Source organism: Macrobrachium rosenbergii, chromosome 50 (genome assembly GCF_040412425.1).
Source record: "Macrobrachium rosenbergii isolate ZJJX-2024 chromosome 50, ASM4041242v1, whole genome shotgun sequence".
Classification (NCBI taxonomy): domain Eukaryota; kingdom Metazoa; phylum Arthropoda; class Malacostraca; order Decapoda; family Palaemonidae; genus Macrobrachium; species Macrobrachium rosenbergii.
This window is the reverse complement of record NC_089790.1, coordinates 36,455,465-36,464,607: the sequence shown is the minus strand read 5'-3', so window position 1 is coordinate 36,464,607 and position 9,143 is coordinate 36,455,465.

The following is a 9,143-nucleotide window of genomic DNA, read 5'->3' as shown; positions in this document are numbered from 1 at the left end:
AAAATGATTGGAAGGTACTTTGGTGATTTTGTCAGCATACCAAGTTAAGTTAACATGATAATGCCCATCCTTTAAAGTAATTCCTTCTTTAAACTTCTCTATTTGTTGTTTATCAAAAGACACTAACTCTTTGTCACTATTCTTAATCCCCATAGACTCAAAACTAAAGAGATTTTCAAGCCCATTATCTATTTCACAATCAGTTAGTATATGCTCAAGAGGATTGAAATAAGACTTAAGTGGGTCCATCACCAAATTTACCATAGTCTTTGTTCTAGCACTAATATATTCAACATTGACAGGTTTTCTTACATGAGCATCAAACAGTTCCTTGCCTTGTTTTGAATCATGAAAATTGAATACATTCCCTATAGGAGCTACCTTGCTATTTATAATTAAACAATTACCTCCAGCACATATCTTTTTATGAAATGAAAAATATTGAATTATATCAATACCAATTAACATTTCAATTTAAAATTCTGCATGATTCCCATGTCCATTGAAGGCTTCATCAGCTAATTCTAAATTTGCAGCCTTTAATCTATCAGCAACTAAATTCATGCCAGGAATTTCAAACTTAATGCTCATTTTTTCACATACCAATAATGGAACAAAATAAACCTTATTTTCAATTTTTATGCCAGTAGACATTTGCTTAAAGTTCAAAGTTTGTTCACCTATATAGGTACTAACATCATGATCAACACTATACAAATTGTCATATCTAGAACACAATTCTATAGAAGCTTTTTTCATAATATAAGATCTTTGACTCCCGCAATCAATCAGGCCTCTTATTTTACGATACCTTTTTCCATTCTTAAGCTCTAAGGTCATAGTAGGCAAAATGTTTCCTATTTCTATACTGTGCATAGCATAACACAAATTTACATTAGTACTAGTAGGAGATTTTTTGTTAGGGCAGAGAGGGGTTATATGTTCTCTCCTTTTACACACCATACATGGAAAGCGCAATTTTCCCTTTTTTCCATAACACACTATTCATTATGCCCAGAACAAGCACATCTAGGACAAAGAGATAATTCTAATATTCTGGCTATTTTGGCTTCATAAGTTTTAAATTTGTCACAATTACCCAATGAGTGGCCAGCCACAGCACATAGTTTACAAGAAATTTTAGATGGTTTACTAACTACTGATTCAAAGTTTCGCACAGTAGGAAACTTTTCCTCTTTAACTTGCATTAGGTCTCCAGCTTCATTATTACTAGGTGATTTTCTTCTTTCTTTTATTCCTTTACTGGCTGCATTTGTCTTACTTAGGGTTTTCAGAGCATCTTTATAATTGTCAAAAACTTCAGTCAATGTGGGGTAATTATTAGAGGTTTTATTAATTAACTCTCTTAATACTACTTTAGGTAATTTGCTCACGATTATATGGCTCACAAACATATTCCCTGGAGTATTCTCCTCCAAAAAATCAACCCCATACTTCTGGAGTTCACTTAAGTAAGACCTAACTTCAGATATATACAACTTAATATTTGTGAACTCTGAATCATGCTCATTACTGGGAGCCGAACTTTATATATTCTTTAGAGTTTCATCAATAATAAAATTTTTGTCTAGAAACTCTTCATCAAGCAACTTTATTGCGATAGCATAATTTTCATTACTGACAGACAAATGACTGACTTGTTTAAGAGCATAACCTTTAAGATACCCAAGTGAATATGGTAACTTAGCAGAATCAGAATAATGTTTCTTAGAACCAATGACATTATCAAATTGGTGCTTGAAATTGGGGTAAGCAAATTTATCCTTTTCTCTACCATTGAAAAAACTACACTGCAAAGGAGGTGGTTTCCCTTCTGACATGAACTCACTCCAACCCTTTATGTTCTCATCAGAAGATGGAACTACCCTATCAACTAGATAGCCTTCAAATTCATCTAAACTAATTGCTATATTTATATTGTATGTAGCTTGACTATCCAATTCTTCATTAAAGAAAGTACTATCCTTTCCTCTAGCGCTGTTTTTTGCATTATATGATTAATTACTTCATCACACTCCTTGACTTTCGAAATTTCACCATTAATTTCCTTTATTTGCCTTCTGCACAAAGTAGTAGAAAGTATTCCACTTTGATCTAACTCAGAAAGTTTCTTGCAATATATTGTTATTTTTCGCTTATGAGTGGCTCTACTAGTTCTGATAGCACTTACTTTCCTTTTAATTACTTCCAAGGGCAATTCAGCCGGTTCATCCCCAAGCCCCTGCAGCATTTCTGATTTAGCAGCCATGGTGAATGCACAGAGAAGAAGACAGACCCAACAAACAAACAAATAATAATAATAAGTCCGCTACTCCCCAACACCATACGCACTTTACAGCCTTATATTAAGGGCATAGTGCACGCCACTAACCAACGCTTGCCTATACTTGGCCAACCCAGCATTGACAAGTGTACCCCATCAGCAGCGAACTGCTCATCATTGTCTAAATAGCCGTTACCACCAAGCTGCACTATGCTGTCTGGCAAACATTTTCGTTTTATTTCCCGATTTAAATAATTGTTCACTATATTTAGACGTTTTCTAAATTCACCATGCTCGGGTGCTCCAAACCTATTTCCTTGACGAGGCCTACGAGGCTCAACTTGCATTGCTAACCTGATGCAGTTCGGTGGCAAAACGTTGTTTAGCTGGCTATAAAACGAATTCAAATGGCCCGGCAATTCATCGCTGGTTAAAGAGCTAACGATTGAATTACCTCCGGAAGCAACTGCGGTGATGTCCGGATAAGCACCACCAACTAAGTTGAATAACTCTGGGTGCTCCAAAAAATGAGGAAAATCCTTTCCCGGGTATGATTGGAATTGTACTTCAAGGTCTACTGTTAAATTATCCTTTAAAAGTAACTGGGTGAACAGAGACCAATTTTCCAGTCGCTGGATATCACGCACATATGAATGGCCTAATATTAATAATCGCATAATGCTACTTGGCCTAGGCTATATTAAAATGACTCGACATCAGAACTTCCGAACTTATGGAAGGACTCACAGTTCATTAAATAGGTTTAACAACCACTTAATCCTACTCTATATACTATTACCATATTTACACCAAAACGCCGAAAATTCATAACATCACTAAACCTGTAGAACTTATGAGAGAAATATTGTATCCTAACACCTATTTACTATATTAAATTATTTACAATACATTATTCTACTTAACACGCCTGCATTCAACTAAGTAGAACCTTCCTAACCTCTCATAAATGTACAAACACAAGAAACAGAAAGGTAAGTTGCTACTTAGCCACACTGTTTCGTCGTTCTCTAGGTGTCCTTGTAGAAATATAACGTTCTGGTCTAACGTTGATGGAACTTGTTTTCGTAACGATGGTAGCTACGTGACTAACTCTAGCTTTGCTTTTACGTTCGACGGTTCGAGGTAACCTCAAGGGGAGGTTCCAACAATATTTATGCTAGTTTAATTATTTAAATTATTTAATTACTTCGTTATTTCATTTGAATGAATTACTCACAGTTATTTTACTTTAAATTAATCCAAATTATAATTAATTCAATGAATATTAAAGCCAAATACGCTATCATATTTATTAAACTATTAACGGTTTCGTTTACGCAATTAGTACTTCAGTTATGAACGAAACTCAAGGGTGCGTTTTAGCAACATTTATTACCTTTAAGAGGAACTAAACATTTATTAAGAATACTCATTATTCGTTGTACAATTCCATCAATCCCGAAAGAATTTTCCAACAGGAACAAAGTTCTTCTTCAGTCACACTTACTTCGGTGTCTATATAAGAACTGTCCCCCGTAGGGAGGTGCACCGTCAGTGCACCTCACGTGGTGCACTGTACGTATTACTTAAGGTTCTTTGCAGCGTCCCTTCGGCCCTTTGCTACAAGCCCTTTCATTCCTTTTCCCGTACCTCCGTTCATATTCTCTTTCTTCCATCTTCTCCTAACAATTGTTTCACAGTGCAACTGCAAGGTTTTCCTCCTGTTACATCTTTCAAACCCACTTACTGTCAACTTCCGTTTCATCGCTGAATGACCTTATAGGTCCCAGCGCTTGGCCTTTGGCCTAAATTATATATTCTATATAAGAACTGTCATACCATCTTGTATGCCAGAGACAATGCATTCCATATCCATCTATATTCTGGATTTGTTATTATGAAATTAATTTCTGATAAAAAACCCAAATCGAATATGCGACATAAACGTTTTACTCTTCGTTTACAGTTCTTTCAACGCTACTTAACACCGCATAATGTTTAGATTATTCTTTCTATTCTTTATATCCACTTTCATGTTGCCCTCTCTATGTGCAGTGATTCTTTCCAATCATTAGTCAGAATTAAGTAGAATACTTAGAATACTTACCTTCTTTTTGAGCCAATGTAGTTACAGGACTCGTCAGGCAGTATCTCCACCACTCGCAGCCTCTGTTCTTGGATCCATTTGGTCTGGAGTTTGGAACATTCCAGTCATCATTCGCACTGCAAATAAGAAAACATTGACAACGGAATACACACAATAAACTATATATATATATATATATATATATATATATATATATATATATATATATATATATATATATATATATATATATATATGTGTGTGTGTGTGTGTGTGTGTGTGTGTGTGTGTGTGTGTTTTACGTATATACGGATCTGAATTTATATACTGTATATACAATACGAACGATACTTAAACATCCAGCATTTCTTCATTCCATTTTTATGATTTTTCCAACTTTAAATACCATTTCCTACAAAAATGCATAAATAATTTAGCATATGGTATTAAAGGCTGATTTTATTAAAAAAAAAAACAATAAAACTTATAATACATCGCTTTCCCTGTTGATATGGCCTATCAGAGAACCGTTACTTAACCAGATGAACAGAAAAATAATTGGTTAGCATAAATAATCACATTCAAAGCACCAAAAATTATTAAAACAACTTTAACTTACGGTCGATTAAGAATCGTATTCCCAACACCTTTCTGATTTATTTCCAGTAAGTTGATTATATATCATTTCCAGTTTTCTGGTATGAATGTGTAACTTTCACAGAACCTGAATGTGGTCAGTTGTCAGAAAGGTTCAGATTTCCATAAATATTCAAGTAAAATCAACAGTTTAATTGAAAGAAAAATAAAACATGACTAAAACATACTTTAAAGATGTCAAGATTCGAACGGTACTTTTCTATAATTTTAAAATTGGCAGTCTGTTCAAGTCAAAAGAGTCATTAACTAGTAAACTGTTTTCAGTGATTGCATACACATTTGTGTGTCCGAAGTGTAATTCGGAATAAGTGGATAGTTCAACGAAAACGCTGTCTACCAGAACTTTAGGTAGGGCACCTCAGTTCATAGAACAGTGTCACGACCTGTGCAACGTTAATTCTAATCTTTCTGATTATTTGAACGTTTTAAGTATAAAAATGCAGTAACCAGAAATAGAGCAAAGAACCTCTTCAACGAGCATGTAAATAACTTATGCTAGGAAATAAAAAAATACAATACTCAACTGAAAATGCTTCGTTAAATACAATACTCAACTGAAAATGCACGAAGCAGACTTGATATCAAACCCTTTTTTTTTTGCTTGGACCAGCGTGATAGCCCTCGGTATTTCTAACATTTCTCGATGCCAAAATGATAAACGATGTCAGTTCTCAGGTAGCCTTTGCTTTTAATGGAGTTCCATTTGGCGGGAAATTTGAACGAATGTCCGATGGCGGAGGACCATTACGGAAATGGCGGGAAGTCTTTGTAAGGTAACGTACCGTAACCTAGGTCAACAGAGGTCTTACTGAGTGGGTGGTCACGCCTGAGTCAAGGGGTGGTGATTAGGACAGCGGGAGATGGGAAAGGGGAGAAAGATATTTGTCATCTTAAGGAAAAATAATGCTTCAAGGTTTTACGTCTCACATTTACCTGCTGATAGTATGTCAGACGATAAAGTCCAGTACGTAGGAGGTGGGGGTCACTATGCGGGCCCCCCCCCAAGGATTTAATAAGCCGAGCATTTTTATATACTATAAAGTGTCTCAAAACAGGTTTGGCATGTTAACACACAAAAAAGTGGGCACACTCTGGTTTTTCGTTGTGTAAAGTGGCCGCCAGAAAACATGTGCGTATCACATTTTTTTTTTTATATCATCAGCAGTGGTAGCCATGTTTATGCTATAATACACGTACCTTCCGGAGGAAATGCAGGGTAATCATGATATTTTGGCATTTTTATCAGTGTTAAATCCATTAGACATAAAATTATCCTATCCATCAGCTGTATTATTCTTTGGTTTATCGTTATTTTTAATACAGTAATTGTTAGAAATTGGTTAGTTTTTATTCTGTTTTGCAGGAACATAATCGCTCAAAGTATCTTTCTGATATATATTCGTATATTCCAGGTACTGAATAACCCATTGTACTCCTAAGGTGTCATGCAGAAAAGAATCAGCTCCCACTTTGATTGAACAAAAAACTCAGAGCCATGGGAAGGATGACCCTCCTCGAGAGAAAGAAAAGCGCCAAGGCAATTGTATAATTCATTTCGAAAACACCGAACAGGGAAATTTAGTCCTGTTTTCAGAATTAAAGGATCCTCAAAAACAATGGACTTATATCCAGAATGAAAAGCATCAACGTGTTTCTGAGCCTGAAGGATCAACCACCAAAATGGGGAACATTTGTCGGCAAATACCAGAAAATTTTGGTCATCTCGATGGATACCGTCGGAACTATTATTCTCGGTTGACTTGCAACCTTAACAGACTCAAAAGCTCCAGTATAAGTACCACTGTTGGCGAGAGCTTAAGAGAAAAGAAGCATTGGATTAGTAAAGAGAAAATAAGTTTTGACCCTGACTGTATCTTCTGCAATAAGTCTGGACGTATTCATGTAAAGAAAGGAAGAAGCAGCACAAAAGAGAGTATAACAATATTCGAAAGAGAAGGCTGGAAGGCTATAATTAGAATGGCAGAGAAACACAATGATGAAAACTTGCTGTTGCTTATACGAAGATATGATTTATTTGATTGTGAAGCTAGAGATCATCCCTCTTGTAGAAGAAAAGTATACAATGAAACCAGAATATTGGGAGAGTCAAGAGAATCAATCAGTTGCTGCACAGACTGCTCTAGAAGATGCCCATAAATCTGCACTTCATCACGTGGTTGCATATGTTACAGAGCATGTGATCCAAGCAAATAAAGTAATTCAACTTTAATGTTTCACACTAAAATACACTGCTGAGTTAGAAAAAATGTCATTCAAGAATCTCAAATACCAAGGTGCCAAGAGATTAAAACCAAAACTTGAAATTCACTCTGATTTGAACGGCAAAATTCAGTTTGTTAAATGTAATCCTGCATACGGTCAACCATTTTTCTTACTGTACAACACTAAAATAACAGTTGGGGATGCTGTAAGTAATGCATACAGTCTTGCTACTACTGATTCTTTTATAGAAGTTGCTTTGCTTTTGCGTGGAATAATTATGAAATCATTTAGAGAATCAAAGGACTTATCATGGCCACCCTCTGCCAATGATTTGGAGATCACATCAGAGTGATACCTAACCAGCTAAGGAGGTCTTGAGTATTGTAATGGACAAACAAATGATTATCACATCAGATCATGCAAATCGTCTTGTTCTGTCCACTGGGCAGGATATATGCCGTGCTGTTACTAACTGGGAGTGGAAATTACCCAAACACGTTTTGCTGTGTATGACATTAAGGCATTTGTATCGTAGCAAACTACTACTAACATTGTTAAACCGATTTGGTCACTGTGAAAGCAAAAATGCTTTGCAATGGAATTAGAATCTGCAGTAGACACAGCCTTGGAACAAAAATCAACAGTACTGAGTAATCAGATTGTTAAAACACCATACAATGCTGTGTTTCATTCCGAATGGAAAGACTTTAATCAACACTTAACAAGAATTCATGGTGCTCCGTTCACCAACACGACAGGAGGAATAATGCTGCAAGAGGTCCAAGGGCTCAATCAGCATCACTGCCTACCGTTTCTAGGTCTTCTCTAGTAAGAAAACAAGATCCCCCCCTCAGCTCTTCCTACTTTCCATGTATCAAGAAGACGAGAACCAGTAATGAATTTGGAATACACAGAAGAGCCTACCGAAAATAAAGTTGCATTTGGTAAAGGACAATTGTTCTATTTGATTTGGATATCATGCCGAAAAGCTTGGGCGACAGGGAAACAAAGTATGCCAGCCTTTGGTGGCTTCATTTAAGCAACAGGGATTGCACCACTCTGGCGCACAACTATAGATAGCTATCCCTGGCCTGTCACAGAATATAATGTTGTCAAAGAATTACTTAGAGGTGTGAACAAGCTACAAAAGAGGTTGGCCAATTATTCACTATAACCACATCTGACTAGAGGTATGTATGAAAGCTCTGCTATTGATATGGTATAATCCTGCTGAATATAAAAACCACATTGTTTTAACTGGTGCTTGCCATACCATTATTAATTATTTGAACATGATCGGTCATAAAATGGCTGGATCTGGATATGCTACATTGCTTATTGAAGCTGATCTTGTTACATCGGAATGTGTTGGGAAAGTTCTCAATGGCAAGAGGTGCAGCAAGGAATTATGGTCTCAGTGTTGTGAGTGAATCATCTGAGAGACTTCTGCTTCAGAGCTTCATAGATGGGCAACAGTAATGTGAATGAAATGCAGAAGCCTTAAGTGATCTCATTACATCTATGACCCCTGAAAACATGGCTAGTGCCATAAAGGATAAAGTTTATCAGAGTACCTGAACAAATACACCGCATTTCAAGAAGAGGTGAGAAATGGTTTACTGGGGAAAACTGCTCAGTTCTGGATGTCCTTCTTGGATGATTCTCGACTGGTTTTTCTCGTTATATATGTAGTCAAAACTAATAGCGTACCTTTGTTTCACAAGACACTGGGCGACATGGCAGATCCGTTTATTCATTTGGTGTGCAGAATTATGCTCGCTACCTTTGTTGGTTTTACTGCCTTTTGTCATCCGTTGAGGAATCACACATCCAGGTGCAAGTGAGCTTTTAAGGAAGGGAGCTATGTCTGTTGCAAGGTCTCTTATTCCAGGG